General features: G+C 42.2%; 1 long non-coding RNA gene across 1 annotated transcript in view; it reads right to left on the minus strand.

Moving 5' to 3' along the window:
• The window catches only part of LOC147758295 (uncharacterized), a 29241-nt gene extending 10574 nt beyond the window's left edge, over positions 1–18667 (minus strand). The window contains exon 1 of the long non-coding RNA XR_015318498.1: positions 18651–18667. This is a non-coding gene — a long non-coding RNA (uncharacterized LOC147758295). The remainder of the gene's footprint in view (positions 1–18650) is intronic.
• Between the last annotated feature and the right edge of the window lie 1748 nt (positions 18668–20415).

A 20415-nucleotide genomic window follows, 5' to 3' on the forward strand; every position in this document is an offset into this window, starting at 1 on the left:
TCTCGATTGAATTGATTATTTTCTACCAATCTCCTCTGATCGAAGCGAACACTGTTAAAAGACCCATAGAATATTCGCTTGTTTAACTCTACTAGTATCATCCGCACTGATCAAAAGTGAAGTGTCTCTCTTATCCCAACGTAGGCACAACTTAGCTTGATTTTTATTTCAGGCCACTATTAGCAACTATGATACGCAAATGAGATTTTGCCGGGATCATAAGTTAGGCATAAATGAGATCGGAGTTATCAGTGAAAGAAGGCCCAATCGACAGATCAGACAAAGCTGTTCGATAACTTTCAGTATAACTAATCCCAGCCAACGATGAATAACTGATAAAGAGGTAGCAAAATAACTTTCTTAGTACATGTTTGCTCACAAGTCTAACTCTTCTACACTCTGTAATATTTATTTTTCGAAATACTCATTGGTCCTTTTCGAGTTATTTTAGCCAATGTAGTCGGCCCGATTCGGCTGGCTGGAATAATATGGACAGCATTCCGACAATAATACCGGAGAACCAAGCACTGGCGGTTTTAACCGTGTACCCTTCTTGTCCCACTACATTTATCCTTTCACCGTTACGCCCTAACACAGATTCCTCCTCACTATCTTGTCGTCCACTTTATCGCCCGCCGTTTCATTGTTCCTTGTCGCAGTAGCACATCATCATTTATTTGATCAGCAAAATCAACGTCAACGCTCCGCAACGACTGTGCGGGCTCCGTTTGCTATCATTAATACCTTCATGTGTCTGCCTTCACTAGTGCCACAAGGTCAGCCGCGGTGCAACGGCGGTGACATCAAAAAAATCATCAACTGCGACGGCGGAGATCTGCCTTAGCTCGCGGCAACCTGGACGGCGGGAAATGGCGGAATCTACGAGACGTCGACAGGCGCTTCGCGTGCTGCCCCTACTCAGTCCCTCTGTTTTGCCGGGTCTACCGTCTACTAGTGCAAATTCCTACCAACGCGGTCATCGTAGCGGCGGACTTCGGCTTCGTCATCGGATTCCGACTGCACATGGCTTGCCTGCCTCCAGAGTATACTCATGCCAGATTGGTTCTTACAGCTACAGCCAGCCAGTCAGCCTCCCGATTTCTCGGAAATTGGAAATGCTCCACATCAAGTGGCTGCCAAGAACATTTCGTTATCCCCAAACAGGCAGCCAGCGATATACACGGGCAAACGCGCAAACACAGAACACTGAGCCAGATAGTCCGGACTCGTGCTGTCCTGGCACAATACACACACACGCTTACAGAGAGGCATTGGTACGTATTCGTATACGTACGATCGGTCTGCCTGCAGGAGCGCTCGTTACCTAACGTAGTCGCGCTCATACTTAACTCTCCGTTTGCCGTTGCCATTGCAGTAGTTGTCAGACTTTTCGGAGGCACCGTGGCCTGCCGGTCCAATGTTGCCTGATGGGGCCATGAAGAATTTTTAGCTTTCGCGAAAGCGACTTGGACAAAGGCAAACGACAGGACAGAGAAAACGGGATCGTAGATTCTTTCAGTAAAAGCTACCAAGGAGTGCTGGCAAGCCATTAGAGGACACAGTAAGTTACAATTGCTGTGTTGCTCCACATATAGCGGATACCTCGTTTCCTCCAGCTTTAGGATACTAACTGAACGTCCCCAAAAGTTCCTATTGCGTCTTGTTCTGACTCCACCTCCTAATTCCTCCTGATTCCTCAAATAAGCTCACCGAGATCGGCGGCTTTGGTGTCACCAGCATAGACTTGCGATCCCATTGCCTACTGCTGATGTCGTCAACGATGTTAGTTTTAGACTGCATCCACCTTCCCGGTACCAGCAAGCTTTAGTCCATAGCTGGCGTTTGGCTGCCGACTCTGAACTGCAATCATTCGACTGTTGGCTGTCGACTGTGGACTGCGATATCTTCATTCTCAAACAAAGCTCAACTGAGGCGGTCTCGGAAAAACGGTTCGAATCTTCCTACCCCGCTGACGCCAACAAGAAGACCATCATCACCTGGGTCATTATTGTCGGCACTAAAACGACGACGACGACGACGAGGTCACGCCGAGGACTAGGATGACGGTGGCATCACCATATAAATAACACCATTTCCTACTCTTGTCTTCTTATTCTAACCCCCCTTTCCCTAAAAGTCTATCTATTCTCTTTTCGTGTTTTCGGTGAACTAACTGTGTATGCTGACAACCGTGTCGATACAACTCAAGTAGCGCTGTCCTGGAGTCGACACAACCGATCATTTGGGCTCTCCTTCTAGGTCAACATGTATAGTATACGTGCGCATCTCTTGTAGGTGGAAAGACTGGTTGAACAAAACACGAATCATTGATCTGACACAGATGAAGAGTGATGGCTAACTCAGGTTGATCAGGTGTGATGAAAAATGATTAGAGGCGTAAGTATAAAAATAAAGGCATAGGACAATAATCGGGTTATTTTTTTCGGGCATTTTAGGGGTTTTACAGATGTGTCCTGAATAGAAGACTATCGTTTGATTTTGTTTATTTCTTCCGCTTGATCTGGTATGAGCTAGTGTCATTGCAGTGCTTGGATATTAGATTATAGAACCACATTTTTGAATAATTACTTTTACCAAAAATTTGCAGTCAACTGTATTTGGTTTAAACAAATAACAGCGGGTAGGACTAAATAGCCCGTAGTGATGAAACATTATTGTTTTGATCAAAAAAAAAAAAAGAAAAAAACTATCACAGGGCTATATGGTGCTACATGTCGTGGATTTGAGTGAATCACAAAGACCCACTAAGTTTTGTCATCTCATTCATAATTATGTAAGCCAGCAGTTAAGTGACTGTCAAGCGATGCTCTGACTTCGAGACATGCCACCTGATTACAAATAGATTTTGCCAACGTTCAATAGAATGCCAATAATCGTACTATTCATGCTTTATAATGCGCTACACCGAAACATCTAGCTATACTATCTAAATGTTTCTACTATATCGGTTTAAAAAATAAATTGATTTGTATTTGCGATCACTTGCGCGACATCGTTTCTCATTTTCCAATGAATCAGACGTATATAGTCATACCTTTTAAGATTTAGACGTCCTCTATTCTTCGCAGTATTTCTCTACAGCCTCATGGAGACCGTCCAATGCTCAACATTTTTCTCAGCCAAAACTCCCGGTTTCGTACGTGGTGAGACCATTCGATCGCTGAGCTCTGCCGATTTTCGGCGGTTAGGCGAAACTCATCAAGGGGCGCGGCTTCTTTTTTTGGAGCGGGGGCGGGGGGGGGAGGGTAAGCCGTCTTCCCTGTCAACAATATACTCCATGCGGCTGTTTGGGCTCGTAGAAGCTGCGGCTCCTGCTTGAGCTGCTGACATTGCTTTCTGCTGTTGTTATTGGGAATGGTGCAAAAGTTATTACTGCTCAAAGGCGGTGATACCACTTCTCTTTGGCGAGTTCCCTTGTTCCTTCTCCTAGCGCGTTAAGATACAAACGAAAAACCGCCAGACCACAGTTCTCCCATGTTTCTCAATGTGGGCGGGAGGGGGGTGGGTGGAAGTAATTTGCAGTCGTTGTTTGGCTTTCGAAGGAAATGAATCTATTTGAACCATGTAAGAATTGCACCGGCGTCTTTTCGCTTATCCCTCTCGCTCCGTTGGTGCTAGTGATGCAAAAAGAAGTAATGTAAACGTGCAATTACTCAACCTAGGATATGCGACGAATCCTAAATGCCGACCTAGGTGAGCGTGAAGCATTTTGCACGCCACGTAATACCGTGCTTACGAGCAGCTAACAAATGTGAGGAGTCAGTCTCTTGAGAAAGCTATCGTAACTCAGTGTATGATATATCTGACCCTTGCGTCTATGTCGTTTTCTTTCTATCACAGATTTTGCAAACCGACAGTAGATTTAAAGGGTCGGTAGCTAGTTGTCGTAATCATCTTTTCTTAGGGCATGTAGCAACAGCTCAGAAAACAAGGCCTGACCCCGTCCCGTCAGAGATGATCATTAACATTAGGAGCAATTCACGGAGTGAGAAGTAAGCGTAATAATTCTCGAGTTGATCGAATTACCGATGCAAGACGTACTTCAATAGAAAGAACGGAGCAAGTTGCTGTTACCACCGTCGACGCCTTAACCTTAACGCCATCGATATTTGCTAAAGCCGAGTTCTCTTGTGATTCACGGCGAGATGTTTCGAAGTTTGCCTTACACAATTCTCCACATAACGACACCAAGCAACGGAAGGGCCTTGCAAAGTCGGCCTTCTCTGTATGGACTTAGCAAGCATTGTACGCAATTGTATACATTACAAAAGATAGAACACTCTATGTGCATGCCCACGTACACGGGCAAGTTTTTGCTTGAGAAAGTTTAACTGCACGCGCATGAGCGACTCTTAGATTGAGCGCCGACGGTGCTAATCCTACGATTTTGTGTTTTCATTCAATTGGCTAAGTACGAAAGAAGCCTCCGGCCTGATGTCTGCTCGAGAAGGTGACGCGATCCTCGGGCTTTAAATAAAGTAAACTCCGAGCCTGAACTCGGTGCTGAACAGACTCACACTTTTCAGTTTGACTCATTCGCACAAATTTAATTAGTATTGCCTCCAAAGCATAGATGTAACGAATATAATTATTGCTCATACAGAAGCTTTCTCCCTGCGTCAGACCTGGGCCTCCGGTAGAATGGGGTGCGTGATCAAATATACTGAGATAAGTTTGTCCTGCAAGTTGTACCTGCCAATCAGCCAAAAATTTAGCATCATTGTTGCAAAATGCATGCTGGTTCAACTCTTCGTAGACGTCTGTAAATTGAAAAAAGAGATGACATCTGATCTTGCTCTGGGTCCTATTCAAAAGCGTCGTGCAGAAATCAGTGGAGCGAGTAAAATGCGTTTCTATGGCTAGGTCTAAGTTAATCCTGGATTTCGCTCGCTGATGACTATGCATACGGGTTCGTTGCGTTAATAGATATAAAAACGAGGGACGACCACAGTGTCACTCTTATTATTAATAATCATTATTTTATGAGAACCTTATTGGAGTTTAAGCAGGGATGGCTTCTTCAAGATTTGTTTTTAGCTGCGCCCTAGAGAGGCACTAGGGAGAATGCAACAGTTTGTACGAAAAGCAGCCTGTAAAATCCTAGAACTTTCTGGATCTCTCACCATGATTACGTATTCTATATTTGTCGTGCTCAATACTTGCCATAGTCGACAGTGACAATGGCAAGTAAGGAGAACATCTAAATTTCTGATTGTCTGGTATGGGTTGTGACCTGTGCGGTCAACGATAGGATTACCAAGCGGCTAGCTATTAAAAGACATCTTTGAAAACATTAGAGCTTTAACTTTACCCTTTGAGAGCCGCTATTAGAAACCTCGTTTATAGCCTTGCGCGACTTGGTTCGCAGTTTGCAGTTAAGGACGTGTGTTTAAATCACCTGGTGTGAAAATTTAAAGTACATAAAAAATACATAAAATAAAATTCTCCGTCGTTGGTAATATAGTATCGCATCGCAGCAGGTTACAATGCTCAAATGCTAATGAAATCAGCTATATAGTCCGTCTATTTTTAGGGCCAGTATTCTCAAAATGAACCTTCATTTGTTCATCCTCATTCTATATATATATATATATATATATATATATATATATATCAATGGAATAGGTTATGTAAAATATCAGAGAACCAACAAAGGATAAACACGTATGGATTATAAGTCAAGCACTCCTTCAAGGCTATACATGACTTTACAGCTCTTTTATGGTGTTTTATTATGTAGGCAGAGCTATCAACTCCGAGCCAATTCGTAACTAGAAATAGCTGGTGCTCGCCGTTCATGATGTGAGTGTTGCTTTGGATATTAGGTTCCTTGACACTACCTTTTTGCTGTGTTCAACAGATGATGGCTATACTGATAAAAATAATAAGAAAACTCTAAGAACTATTTCTAACGTCGGCTAATCCTTAGAAAACGATTAGAAAAAAGTAACATTAAAAAAAAAAACGCTGTGACTAGTAACATATCATCGAAATGATGAACGTTATTTTTATTCTTTTTGTCGTTATAGAAATGGCAGTATTTTTAGATTTAAGAAAACGGGTGGTGGCATCCTTACTTTTCTGAGAATATGTATAAGCCAGGCCTCAAATAGCTAAGCCTCAAATACGAAAGAGAGCCTTTTAAGAGACTGACAATGTCAATCACCCTCTAATTTATATTATAACGAACAGAATAGAAATGCAGTAGAAGAAACATACATCCTCTTTTGAGTTGTTCGAGTGTTTTTCCATGGAAGAAGCCAGAAGTGACGCAGTACGTTTGTATTCCGAAAATTTCCGAATTTCTATGCCGAAACACGGACCTGATTCACCCAAAGATTTCTATCAATTTCCCGTGGAAATGTGCCTTAGTCTTGGCCTTCTCAGTTAAAATCCATGCCGAACAGACATTATTAACATTTAACGTGACTTAACGTCAGAAAGATTATATATTTTAAAGTAAAACAAATTTAACTCAATGGAAAACCTTTGGGAAAAAATAAAATAGGAACAGTTAGCCATAAGTATATAGGTTAGACGAAGTTTAGACCAGTATGTTAAAAACTAAGACACGTACTAGATTTCCCCGTTATGAGGAAGCAAGGTATATATATGTATACATCAGACGAGATCAGCCTACGGCGCTAAGTTGGTCGGCAAGGCTTCCGGCTCGTAAATAGAAGTTGGGCATATCACCATATATGAATGCCTTTCAACTTAGCACTTGAAGCTCGAGTAGGCAAACGCTTTTCAACAGAACGTATTTAAAACGAAAATTATTCAAAAGGCCAGAAGAATACGAGAGAACCAATCGGAGAAGGTCCTTTTTCCGATGCCTGATTTTGCTGCCGATAATGTTACTCCAGTAAAACTCAGTTATGCCTGCCACGACATGGGCATGAAGGGCAAACTTGGGCAGCTCGATACAAATGCATGTGCGAGTAACGACAAGAATATTATCGGTCGGTTAACGGTTTGTTGACGCTCGATTTTTTCGGCTCTAATTTATGAATGAGGGTACCCCTTGTTACTCAGCTGTTTTAGTGCGGTCTTATCGAAAAAGGTTTTTAGCCTTATCCCGCAACTATAAATAGACAGTCAAAATGAACCTTGTGTAATGAAACGTATAACAGTCCTAGTTCGCACATAATTAACTAATGCAAAATTGGGTCAAAACGTGACATATTGTAGGTTTTTTTTTTTTTTTTTCGAAATTAATTTTACCAATCCATATTGAATACTAATATTTGTAAAATCTAAACTGTAATCTAAGAATAATTTTAGATTTTTAGTGGAACAGATTAGTGGAACGCTCACTTTCTACCATGAGCATAAGGGGTTACTCATTTCAAAGGGTTTTATGTGGACAATATATATTAACAATTATAAAGTGCTTAGAGTGAACGTTGTGCGAACATCTTCTGTTTCTCCTATTCACGCTAATATTAATTGAAAATACTGATAAAACTTTGTTTAGCTACTACGCTCGATGTACGCGATCAACTGTTCTTCATTTTTGCTTGTTCAGGCCAAATCGTTTCTATAGCAAGAGCTATCCCCTTCCACAGCTGCGTTGTCTAAAATTACCGCCTCTATAACATCGCACGCCTTCACTACCGTACAATCGAAGCAAACCATATCTGCTTGATTGTTAACTATTATAGATACAAGCCTACTAATACATTCAACTTCGGTTCGCGGAAGTTTTCATCGTAAATGTTGGCCGTTAACATCAGCGCATGTTTTTGGCATGGATGGTCCTTTGTGGCGCTAGTGTTTGCACTGAACCTCCGGCGCAACCTGCAAAGATGTCATACTTAATTCCTACCATAACATTCTTGCTTGTTGCAGCCAGTTTCCTAGCAATATATTTATCTCATTTCAAGCGTCACAGTGGATTCTTTATAGACTTTAGTCGAGAAAAGTACCAGTCGGACGCCCCAGTGGTTTACGCGCCTCAGCATGCAATAGTAACGAAAACAAAAGAGTTGTCATACGATTTTCGCTAGGCATGTTTGTTTCCGGTCCGTCTCAGATTGACGGCCCTTCAAAATGTGCAGGAGTGGACATCGTCCTTTGGTGTAGACAGTCGGTAACACGCACCTCAAGGGGATTTCCACTAGTACGAGGCAACGACAAACAACACATCAATAACGTCCACAGGCACGAAAGCAAGTACTAGAGATACCTTGCGGAAACGCTTCTTCTTCGTACTGCTTCCCCCAGAACTTGCTAGGTTTGATTAGGTTACGTCTGGAAGTCCGAGGTTATTCTAGGAAAAACGAGTTTTAACGATAAGGTGCTGGTTACCAAAAATATGTATGCCCAAACCTAGCGGAAACTGTCAATGCAAATCTAAATTATAATAATTTTTAACAAAGAGAGCAACGCTTCCACAACCCCTCAATTTTATTAGTTTCAACAAATTGTTACGTTGTTATTAGAATGTTTTGCGCTAACTGGGTGTCACACTAGTTGCCTACAAAGGTAGTTATATCAAACAAACAACTATCTTTGAGAATATTTTCTGCGCGAGAATTATTTAAGTATCGATACATGTTAGATAAGAAAAACCTAACCTCTTTTCGTGCTAGATATTGATGCGTACCTCATGAAATGTAACTGGATAATTACTACATCCGATGCAGACGTGTCCATTGTAAGTGAGATAGGGGAATTAAATCGGCGTAGGGTGCTTTTTTTAAGCCGTAGACAAGTGCTTATCTGGGAAGGAGTCTAGTAACCGCTGTCTGTGAACTGCGTGCTTCAAAGAGCCAGCCACATATATAACAGGCGGCTAAGTTGTACGGTTGAATTCTTCCAGTTAGGCACTAGTAGGATTCAACCGATTTTTCAGGCCAAATTTTTCGCTATAAAAGTAGTATTCTTGGTATGATCTAAACGTCTGTGTAACATATTGTTAGTAAAACTTCATTTAAAATGTTAAGCCTTTAGCATTGTTCTTTGGGTAGGTTTATTTTAATTGTACAAAGCCCTTATATGGAGCGCGTTTAATGCAATAGTTCTCTGTCTGGAGGAAGTTTCATAATTGCTTGTAAGTTCTCGACATGATTTTCTAGCTGCTGAAAATAGCAGCGAAGGCCAAAACATCATACATTTACATATAACGTCGACGAGATGGGGTAGGCAGTAACAAAGATTAGAGAGTAAGGAACCGAAAGGTCTTTGGTTCTGATTTGGTTGAACACATACGAATTAAAGCGGTCTTGTACTTTCAAATTTATTAATAAAGTAAGTTGAAGTTTTAAAGTATCGATAAAACCGATATCGAAGGCAGATGGCGCTGGCCGCGTTGTCGAATGGGTTCGTTTGGTTATAGCTGCGATGCTGTGATAAGAAACGTACGTAGATCAAAATTGGGAAGAAAGGTAGCTTGTGAATCGAGAACAACATGGTTACAAGTGACGAAAACAAACAAGTGCCGTTCTCCCATGTTAATTTCTCTTGTAAATCTAGTATCTAAAGACATTTTGTAAGCTGAAAGTCTATCTCTTCTTCTATCTGTAAACTTATGTTCTTCATCAGTTCAACTCATTTTCTGTGTCTTCATTTTCTATATGTTCCTTTTCAGTATTGACGCTTTCGAGAACAGTTGAAGCTCTAAGCTGTCGTCGTTAGCGTCGATAAAAATGCATATTGTGTATACGAAAAGCACGTAGAATGTGCAGTACGTATGACGTGAATTTGAAGTAGCTTTCCTGTTTCTTTGAAGAAGGTTTAACTAAAAATTAAAATAATTACTATGAGGTCATTTCAATTAGATGCGGCAAGTTCATGTGTCTCACAAGTTCATTCGAGTTAACTAATTTCATAATACTATTTTCTCGTTTGTCAGGAATGATTCTTGGCCACGCCCACACTTTGGGATGTTTGGCGTCCATAATGGAGAGTCTGCGCATAATAAATAATACGTCTTGTTTACTTAGGAAAACGCCCATTGTGCTTTTAGCAACTTCAGTGTGAGGCCTATTGTTTGGGGCACATATTTAAAGAGCACACATTCTTCTAGCGGGCTATTTTCTGCTACTTGGGTTAAGCCTGATGAGGTCAAAACCATTAGCACATTAGAAGCAGCCCTCTCTTGTCTATAGACGAATATCTTACCGATTAAATGTATTAACTGGATCGCATATTTATAATGGCTCTTAATTATATAGCTACATTTTTGACACACTAAGTAAAAGCGTTTAATTATGTACGCATTATTAACGTCGTGAGGTAAGATGGCTGTTTTGGGGTGATAGTAACCTCTATGTGTGAAATACTCACGAGTAAGGTCGCGGTCCCTCTTTGTACAACTATTTTTGTGATAGAAACACTTGTGTTAGTTAGTTGTACAGTAAAGTCACGATAGCGATTTGTATAACTCATGGCTTTCTTCAACGTTAAAAAGCGTTTTCGATTAGGTTTCAACCAAGAACATAGCGTTTGCCGTATTTTGTTTTGAACTGCTGTAGGTTCACTTCAGTGGTCTGATTAATGAAGCTGAATGATAGTCGGAATGCATATATATATTCTTTAGGAACGTTAACTAAATATATCAGTATCTAAATCTACAATTTGTGCCTGCGCATTATTAACGTCGCATGGCTCATGAGCGTGCCGGTGATGATCTGTCGCCTGCATCGGAAACAGGTCCATCTAGATCCTTCTAGATTCCAAGGTTGGAATTAACCACGCTCTCTCTGAGACCTGCACGCAATCTAGATTTCTTTATCACACAGTTCATCTGACGCATGCAACTTTCGTATGACAAGGGTGAATCACTAGTTTGCACTGAAGTTACCAGACGTTCCGCTACCTGAGTCACTACCAGTACCCACTCTGGCCATGATACTTCCATGGAAAAAACTAACTCCGTCTGTCCGCGCCATACTGCAGGTTGTTCGAAGGCTCCTGGCCTTATGGCAAAAGTCGTTTCTTGCTTTTAGTGTTAATTTTATTCCCAACTCAGCCCGCGCAGGCATATTTATATGGAAACATCTCCTATCATTGAACAGCAGCTTCCTTTCTTCGGAGTCTATGCTGTTTCTGGGTTTCGGCTATCTGCCCATTCAGTAGTCACGATTCAGCTGCAATATTACAATACAACTCATTGGCGAACAGCGACGGTAGCAGCTTTACTACGGCAGTCGTTTATCATCCATCCATTAACCACAGCTAAGAAGCTTTCAGCTCTACGATCCTTTCTTTCCGTAGCACTACTTTCTATAGACATCTCGTAGGGAATGCTTTTTTGCCCTCGACGAATTTACCAGCCATTTGCCCGTTGAGGAAACCTCCTGTCTAAACCGGAGAAGAAGTCAAGCTTCATTTAAAGAACGCGCACTAGTTATTCGACAATGCGTAAAGCTAACGTACGTTTTTTACTGTGACCACGAGATCCACTTATTTTTTGCCGAAGGTTTGTTGGTAATGTCGAGGCAGTGAACTTGCCCGCGGAGTCTACGGTTGAGGGGATTGGGTGTACCTCAGTGAAGCACCAATGGGCTAAGAGAAGAGAGAATTCAAGAGAGTGCAAATGGATGTCTATTGAAAAGTGTGTTTCACTTCTACAAGTGTGGCCATGTTCAATGATGCATGCAAGTAGCGTTGTCAGATGAAACCGACGTCGTTGTTCTTTAATGGTAACTTCACTAATTATCCGTGTACCTACTGTGAATCAGTTTGTTCGATGACTTGTAAAGGCCGGTCTACTGTGGAGTCTGTGGTTGAGATATCATTCAAGCTATAATGTAATGGCTAACGGTCCTAGGGAGGAGTATACAATTGGTTCTTGAAGGTAAGTGTCTTGTGAAAGTAGGTGTTTTTCTGTAGGATTATTTGCTATGCATTTAGCCGAAACTACAAAAATTAAATGGCAGTGTTGTTGCTTGCAGCGTGCAGTTATCCATTTTTTTTTTTTAAATAATAATTTTTGCTCGAGCACTTTAGTTATACCTAGGTGTCGATTTCTATCGGTAAGTAGAATTTGAATAAATATTAATGAAATCGTGATCAAATACAAATCCTTGCACAGTTTATTATAGCTTTAGAATACCTAGACGCTGGGTTCTATTACTTAACGACCAGGATCCTATATGAGAAAATATTGAAAATAACGCGCATTGTCCGTTTATCTATGTATTACAGCGGATTCAACTAAAAAAAAAGGCTTAAGCCTTTACCCATTTTCTTTGCTGCTTTTTACGAAGTAGCGTGTCATCTTGGAACGTCACGCCTATCAAAAAGCTAAATGACTTAAAAACGCGCGCTGTTGGAATCAGTCACTGTTTTTATTAGGTCTAACAAAAGCCTTGCCTTTAGCACTGTATACTTATATATCGGAATATAAACAACAGATGTAAGTAGGTACTATTGCCATAATAAGATCAGCCGGGCCGACATGTCATAGGGTGCTCGTTTACTGTAGAGCTATCATTAAATAATAGTAACCCTCTCGTTAAAGCAATCGACTGACTAAGATAGCTCATTTTGCCCAATGCTGCTACCTTTGTCTTTATCGATTACGAAAGTATTGGCTAGAATAATTATCGAACATAACTTATTAGAATAATCTAATTCCATAATATTTTCTATGAATACTTCAAGTCCAAACTGTTTGACGTACGTAAATCAGCTACGCCTAAATGAAGTATTACGATTCTTTGCCCCTATCTGCGTTTTTTAATACGTACCATTGGCTATACCGATGTGGAATGAGACACACGTCGACTTTGTTGAGAACAAATAACCACTTCATAGAGATCGCTCGTCCCGTTGCTCATATGATTATCTTAAGGACACTCGAAATAATTCTGTGACTTATCTCATCTTCTATACGGCATGGCGAATGCACGATAGAAATAGACGAAGCAATCTCCAAGTGTCACACACAGACATCGCACACCCACAGAACAACTAACAAGAGCTAACGTGCACTGAGGGCAGCTCTGCTGATTGACGAACGTACCGATGAGCGCTATGCTTGAGACGAATCCTGTAGTTGCGCTCGCCTACCAGTTCCTTTGTCAGTCCCTACACCTGTCATCTCTAACCCCAGTTCTCAGCTTCGTTTCTGGACTAGGAAAGACCGAGCTGGTCCTGCTAGCGAAGGAGAGGACGAGCCTTGCAACACGACTGCGGCAGTGGCCGGTTCGAAGGCAAAGGGGAACGATGCCAATGCTTGATGATTCTCCACTGCTTTTGCTGTCGCAAAACGCGGTCGGCTCTCAGTTTTTTCGGTCAGCTCTTCGCGGTCCTTCCGTATATCCTAACTCCCGCCACCTCAGCTAATATTACTTCGGTTCCACTACTTGTGCCTCTCCTGCCTCTCCTGCATACGCCTGACTGATTGAAAGACTGGTTCTTCAGGCGACGGTGAACGTATCACATCTAGACATGCACACGCACGGAATAAAGGAACACAGCCGCCAGCGAAGCAAGTGAAGTAAAGTGTGTCTGTGTGTGTGTCTATATGTGTGTGTATGTGTGTGTGTGTGTGTGTGTGTGTGTGTGTGTGTGTGTGTGTGTGTGTGTGTGTGTGTGTGCGTGTGCGTGTGTCTGTGTGTGTGTGTGCGTGTGTCTGTCTGAAGCGCAGGGTTGAGATGAATCTGCTACCGACAGCGTCGGTGAGGCTAGTCCTCTTTTAGAACTTGGAGAGGAGCTCAGCGTAAAAAGCAGAGAGAGAAAAAGGCAGAGAACGACGAACAAAGGCGCTCACGAAGGATCTGGTTGAGTCCGACTGAGGCTGGCGGTCGGTCCAACGTAGCTCCCAACGAGGACGAAAAGCGGCAGGGAGGAAAAGGGGAACAACGTACATCAGCAAGATAGAAGAAATGAGGAAAAGAAGAAGGTCAAAAGGAAGAAAAAGGACGAGGAGGTACAGGACCGGCAGCAGAAATTAAATTTAGGCCCAAGCTCCATTCTCGCAAGTCTTTGAGGGGTCGCTGAAGCAAGAGATACTAGCGCAGTGCTCATTGCCTCCGAAAGACTTGTGTCACTCAAATTCCGGTTGCTATCCTAAGACTCCTGCGTGTCTGATCGCCCTTTTCCCAAAAACCCACACTCATTTCCAAGGCTTGCTAGATCTTAAACATGTACGACGTCTTCTGCGGTCCTTGGCCTTGCAACCCAAACGGCAAAAAGGCCGAATCTACAAAGCTTCTTAGAAATGTAGTGAACAGAAGATTTGGTCTGGGACCGATGTGGCATATAGCGATGAAGAAAGACACCGAAGAATCAAGAAACTAGATGGTCCAGTTTGTTGTTACATTCGGGGTGATGAACTCATTAAGGAAAAGCGGAAGGAGCATAAACGTAGATAAATGATATAAATAGGAATGAGTTTTCGCAAATGACGGCCAGACGAAAAAGAGAGCGCAGCAAGGAAACGAAATTGGGAGTGGAAGCAAACGCTGAATGCTTTCCGGCGATTATGAAGGACAGGTGACTTGATCGATAGCTTGAGGCAGAAACAAACCTGCATTCTGCCTTTTCTTTGGGATATGATCTAATAGGGATCTATGTACTATGGCAAAGAGATCGGAGGCTGTAGATGGCAAAACTATGTATAAGAAGAAATTAGTTTGAACTGTGCATATTGAAAACAAATGTTGATCTCTGAAGAACCGTATGTGCTACGTATTTTTACGATAAGCTGTATTTTTTATATAAACTTCCTCTACATGTTAAATAAATTTCGATTCCTTAACAATAATTGTTACAGTAATGCTTGAGCTCAATGAATAATAGCATTGAAGAAAGTACCGCCCTCCGTGTCCTATAAAATATTGGAATATTTTATTGTTTACAGCAAGAACTAGTATTTGCAGTTGCAGTCTTCACGCATCTCTGATATGAGGCTCTGGCGCAGGGGGCCACACTACATATGTCGCCTCGGGAGTAGTCGTGGTTATGACTGCCAGATTGCCTCATGCGAATGCAGTACGTAGACAACGCTAACTGAGTTATTGCCCAATACTTCATATGATAATATGTATAATCATATCATATATGTCATATGATAATGACCGTAGGGTTGGCCCACAACATCAGAAGTCATATCATATACTAACTGATCCTATTTGAGAGACTGCTGAGAAATTGGCTGCCTAAACGATTTTGTAGACCTATTGATGTAGCAGTAAATCAGGATTTATTACGGCCTAATACGAAGCATTTCAAAAAGAAGAGAGAAAAATTAGCGGAACGAAACGAGCTTTCCCTACAAAAGAGATAATCTGTGCATCGTTGTAAATACCCAAAAAATATCCAACTAAACTATTGTCAGCTTTCTCGAATACGCTATAACTGATTATTTTCCAAAACTCTGAAGACTGCGATTGTTTAAATCTCAGATAATCTTCACAGTGGTGCGCCTCTCACCTCAGTAATGCCATCGGTAGTGACAGTATATACATCATCCACTGCAGTCACAAAGTTAACGCCTGTAACCGCTCGTCAGACTATTGACAGCTTTATCGCACAAGGCCAGGACACTCTCTTGGCCCGAGCGGAATCGAGATGCACGCCTTTTGATTCAAGCCCTTTTATGCTCTCATTGCAACATTGTAGCTTTTTTCTCTGGCTTTAAACTTCGTAATCGTAAGGATTATACGATATATATATATATATATATATATACAGAGTGTCGTTTAAACATTGGTGTTGTTGTCTTGTTAGACTGCTTTTTAGGCTCCACTGCTCTCCTGCCCTGCCTTCACTCTGCACGATCTACGTGCAGAGAAACTAGACGAACAGTATAACCGAGACGGCTAGCTAAGTCTCTAAAGGTTTACGCGGCGGCCGCAGTAAAATAAGACGAGAAAAGCCCGCGTGAAAGATACAGCCGTTCTGACTGAGGATGTTTTGTGAAGTTATACCCTGTGACGATAGTGTTAGCTAAAAGGACGGTCGTGGTCGTAGTTGGCCGTTGCCACCGATGCGATAAGGAGCTTGCTAGAATCTCGAGTTTGCTGCTGGTGCCTTCAGCTGATCCACTGCTGCTATTTTCAGCGGCGCAGTCGGACCGACATGAAAAGCGGACGAGGAATAAATCGGTGCAGTGGAGAGGCGATATGCGAAAACGGAAAGCAAAGCAGAAGAACAAAGTTGGATGTTGAGGAAGTAGCACAACCGTTGCTAGGAGGGAAATAGCTGGAAAGACAATAAAGCAAGGGATCGTTTATTCGCAGCATTTGAGTTAGGCAGAAGCCTCTTCTGTTCATGCAGCCTTCGTTTCGCGTTTGAGTCGCATCATCCTTTCGAGGGATTCCCAAGGTTCATTCAGATGGTTTCTCTTCGCAAATTGCCAAATGAGGAGAAGCGTCGAAGAGAATTCTTAATAGCTTTCTTCGAAAAAAACGAGTTGAACGGGGAGACGTAGGGACAAGAAAAGGCCCTGCTGCAACGATTCGCTGGACCTAGATGAGCTTTTTAAAACGAATCTGAGAAAAGCACAAAGACAAAGTCGCGCTAATGTTTTCTCCACCCTATATCACATACGCATATACTCATGACACTAAACCATCGTACATCAAGTCAGCCGTTCGTTGACCAAAGACAGTCGTTCCGGATAAGGCGGCAGTAGGGAAGTACAGCTTAGAGATTTGCCATCAGAGTCCGTACTTTTGTCGTTCCTTTTCCGTAGCAAGCTCGGTCGGGTTTGCTGCCTTTGCTACCTAGCGTCACGCAGTTCGTTTGTACGACGGCTAGCGGACTTCTGATGTTGTGGGCCGATCCTACGGTCATTGTCTCACGACGCGATTTATATGAGCCCTACAACGCTTTGCATGTTTGTGCGTGGGAATATAAGCCGTTACTTTAGTCCATGGCATACCATTGCTACTTTCTCTGCCTGAATGTCCCAAAGACGCCGGTTCGGGCGCAGTTCGAGCTTGCAAGGTACGAGATATAATGGCGACAAATCTGAAAATAAGGGAAAGTTTCATGAACGCCGTATGGTTCGTGTGGCTGGGCTGCTTTCGATTTCCGTGTGCCATCAGTATCCATAGCAACGGTCACATGAGGCAGTAGAACGTCGCTTTTGTAATGCGCCTGACCAGCCTGCTTTGCATTGTCGAGCAGCACCCCACCTTTGAAGTCACAAGCGCCGGGCTACTGCCTTTAGAACCTGAAATTCACCATTCCCTTTAAGCACTTTAAATATTCTCTTCACGGTAGAGGGTACAGAGATGGAGGGAAAATTCAAGAGAAGGAACATGGGAAACGGGACCCGAACTTTGAAAAATATGAGAGAGAGATAGAAAGGTCGCGGGCGGGAGAGTGAAAAAGTAGATGATAAAGAACAATAGTGAATGAAGGTAAAAGGGAATCTAATGCAACGCTGGCATTCGTCTCTCCTCTAACATCTCTTGTTGTAACACACGCAGACACGGATGCAAGACTCCAACTCCAATCTTTCGAACCACACCAACAACATTACTAGAACAAGAGCGGTCGAGCGTTTGTTCGCGAATGGTTATCTGTACAGGGCAGGCATAGTGAGTCGCGAAACGTCGAAAGGCATAGGAAAGGTGTACGCGCAACACAGCCTTAGTAGGTAGCGGGAATAGGACAAAGTCGTGCCTATTGTGCCGTTGCAGCTTGCCTCGTGCCACGGGTGTGCCTTTAACTCGAACCCGAGTGCACGCGCTCAGATGGCTCTCTTTTGGGAGAAGAGAGGCACGCCTGCGTTAACGTGTTTCTCGGCCAGCGCTCGCCCTGTATATGCTAAAAGCTTTGCAAAGTTTGGTTGTGAGTTTTGCCATATCGCGACGCCACTTGTAGACGGCATCCGTGACTGTTTCGCATGGATAAGGAACGCAGCGCGGAAAGGAATTCGAAAACACGTTTAATCTTTTCGGTCTGCAGTCTACAGGAACACACAATGCATATTGTGATCCCGTGCACCGCCTAATGCCGGAAGATTTGTTGGTAGGTTCGATGACGATGCTGGGTAGCTATATTTTGTAGAAAAGGCCAATAGGACAGCTGAATGCCGCAAACCAGCTGTCTTGTTGAGCTCTGAAGACGATATTTGTTTGTGTACAAAACAACAAAGGAGCTTGCATAAGTTACCATAGATTTATCGTTGCCTAGCTATATGGTATTAGCAGAGCCAGTAGTTGCTTACCGATTAAAGAAGAGAGCGGCTCTCTAAAAAGTTAAAAACTGGCCTTTTTCGTCTGTTTCCTCACTCATACTATTTAGATTGTGACCAATTAACACGTTGCTATCTAATTAGCTAATAGTCATTACATCCTATGTTATTTTCATTTGTTTAGCATTTTATATATTCTGCACTTGCTCGCCCAACTGCTACTATCGGTGTTACTGGCTTTAACTAAATCTTGTTGCAGAAATACGAATTAACAGAAGTAGATATGTTCTTCATAAATTTTTCTACCATATAGATATAGGACCATTCTTCTTCTACTATTCGCGTTAAATCTCCTACGTTTTATGTGTACTACCCAATATGCCAATTATTCTATGACGCTAACCGAATTCAGTTTGAAAAGCTTATCATTGCACCCATTTCCCGAGCCATCAACTTTCGCTCCTCGTAGTTCGTGTCATGTCGCCTGGCTAACAAGGTAATTTCATAGAGTTAAGTATGTGCTTACAGTTTATTAGACCTTCGCCACTGGTCGGCCTGGATGACCTTGGCTTGTTCTGTTCGATTCTATCTGACCTGGTTTGAGCTGCCTGGATGCTGTGCCAAGTAGATCTCGACTCTCATGTAGCCTTAGGCCAAGGTAATTTGCACTTTCCTGCCACATTATTGACGTATCCCCATTGGCTCTCATAACTTTGAGGTCTCTTCCCGGTTTCGTCGCACCAAAGTTGCTGAACGCGGCTGAACGTCTTCGTATCATCTTAGCACTAACAGTCGTAGCTATTCTACGCTTTGGCAGCATCTGCGCATTCTATGAATTACACCCCAGTCGCATAAAGTTCTCCGTTAGCCGGGTGGCACCATCTACCTAGCCTGACGGTGGCCTAGGAGACAGCGTTTAATATCTCATCATCCCTAAATTCGCTAAATTACTGAAAATGGAGGAGCCTCGGTACAGTAGGACGTCGCCTTCAGGACGGGGTAATTTAGATTAGAAAACATGATATGTAGTCGCATGAGCTGCGGCCATTAAAATGGCAAAGCAGGACTCATTTTGATAGCTTCTACGATATTATCTTGGAGCTAAACACTTAATACTCTGATAGCCGGCTTTACGGATTTTTTTTTACTTATGTCGGTCAAATGGTTTGCCTGATAGGACCTTCCGAACAAGAGGAACATTAGGAAAAACAGCTGCGTTGAAAACTGTTATAAGAGAAAGTTCAATTGATTTGGCAGTCACTACGCTAGGGATCTTTAGTGCACCAAAGTGTTTAAAAAAAAATGTATTTTCTCAGGGTTAAAAAATATTCTTCATCTGTGATGTCGGTCATTCTATATATTTGACACGCAGTAAATACGCTAAATATTTAACTACTTTCAATCATACATTTATGTGAAGATTTTTAACAAGAACATTTAAAATACATAGTAACTTGCATACACCTATGACTACGCATGAGCGTGTCTTAGGGCAAGCATGTTAGTCTTCAGTATGTAGACACGCCCGCAGCAGTTTGTAGGTTATACATAACTGACGATTAATAGTAGTAATTGAATAAGGGAAAGTTAACTTGTGCTTTGTATGTTCATAGTATAAAATGTGTAGCATATAACAGAATGGGAGCTAAAAGTTAGACCTCTATTTTGGTGATTCTGCTCGCGTTTAAAAAACAAACAGTACAAACAATTGGGAAAAATTGTTTGATTGTTTCGAAAAGGCCTAGACCACTGAAACCAGTTAACCGACCGACTGAAAACTTCTATATCATTTAAATTTCTATTGATGTTTTTCACAGTTTGCCGTTCGAATTGTTTCAAGCGCGGAACTCTTTCTGAGCAGTAAAGTCTACCAGCTGTAGGGGTTTATGATCGCAGCAGGCAAACTTATTGCAAATACCTGAGACCTTTGCAACGATAGGGTGTAGAGGTAACGCAGGCGGAAGGCGCACATCGGGCGTAAACCGTTTCATTCCTCTCTGCAAGCGATGAACGGTGCGCGTATCATATCTTTGGAAACTCTGTGTACAAGAATCACCTCCGTGCATAAAACTATACGTAACGTGTCTAAACGTATACCCCTGCACTATCATACACCGCCATATGCATTATAACTGTATAATTATAATATTAGCGTGTAATAGCCATCAATATATATTGGAATATGTAATTCTAGCACTGGTTTATTCAATTTCAGATCAATTTGCACGCGCTCGTACCATCTATCGCACCTAACATGCCAAGGTATCAATGTGATGTAAATGAATCTACTG

Source organism: Varroa destructor, unplaced genomic scaffold (assembly GCF_002443255.2).
Source record: "Varroa destructor unplaced genomic scaffold, Vdes_3.0 BEIS01000001.1, whole genome shotgun sequence".
In the NCBI taxonomy this organism is placed as follows: Eukaryota; Metazoa; Arthropoda; class Arachnida; order Mesostigmata; family Varroidae; genus Varroa; species Varroa destructor.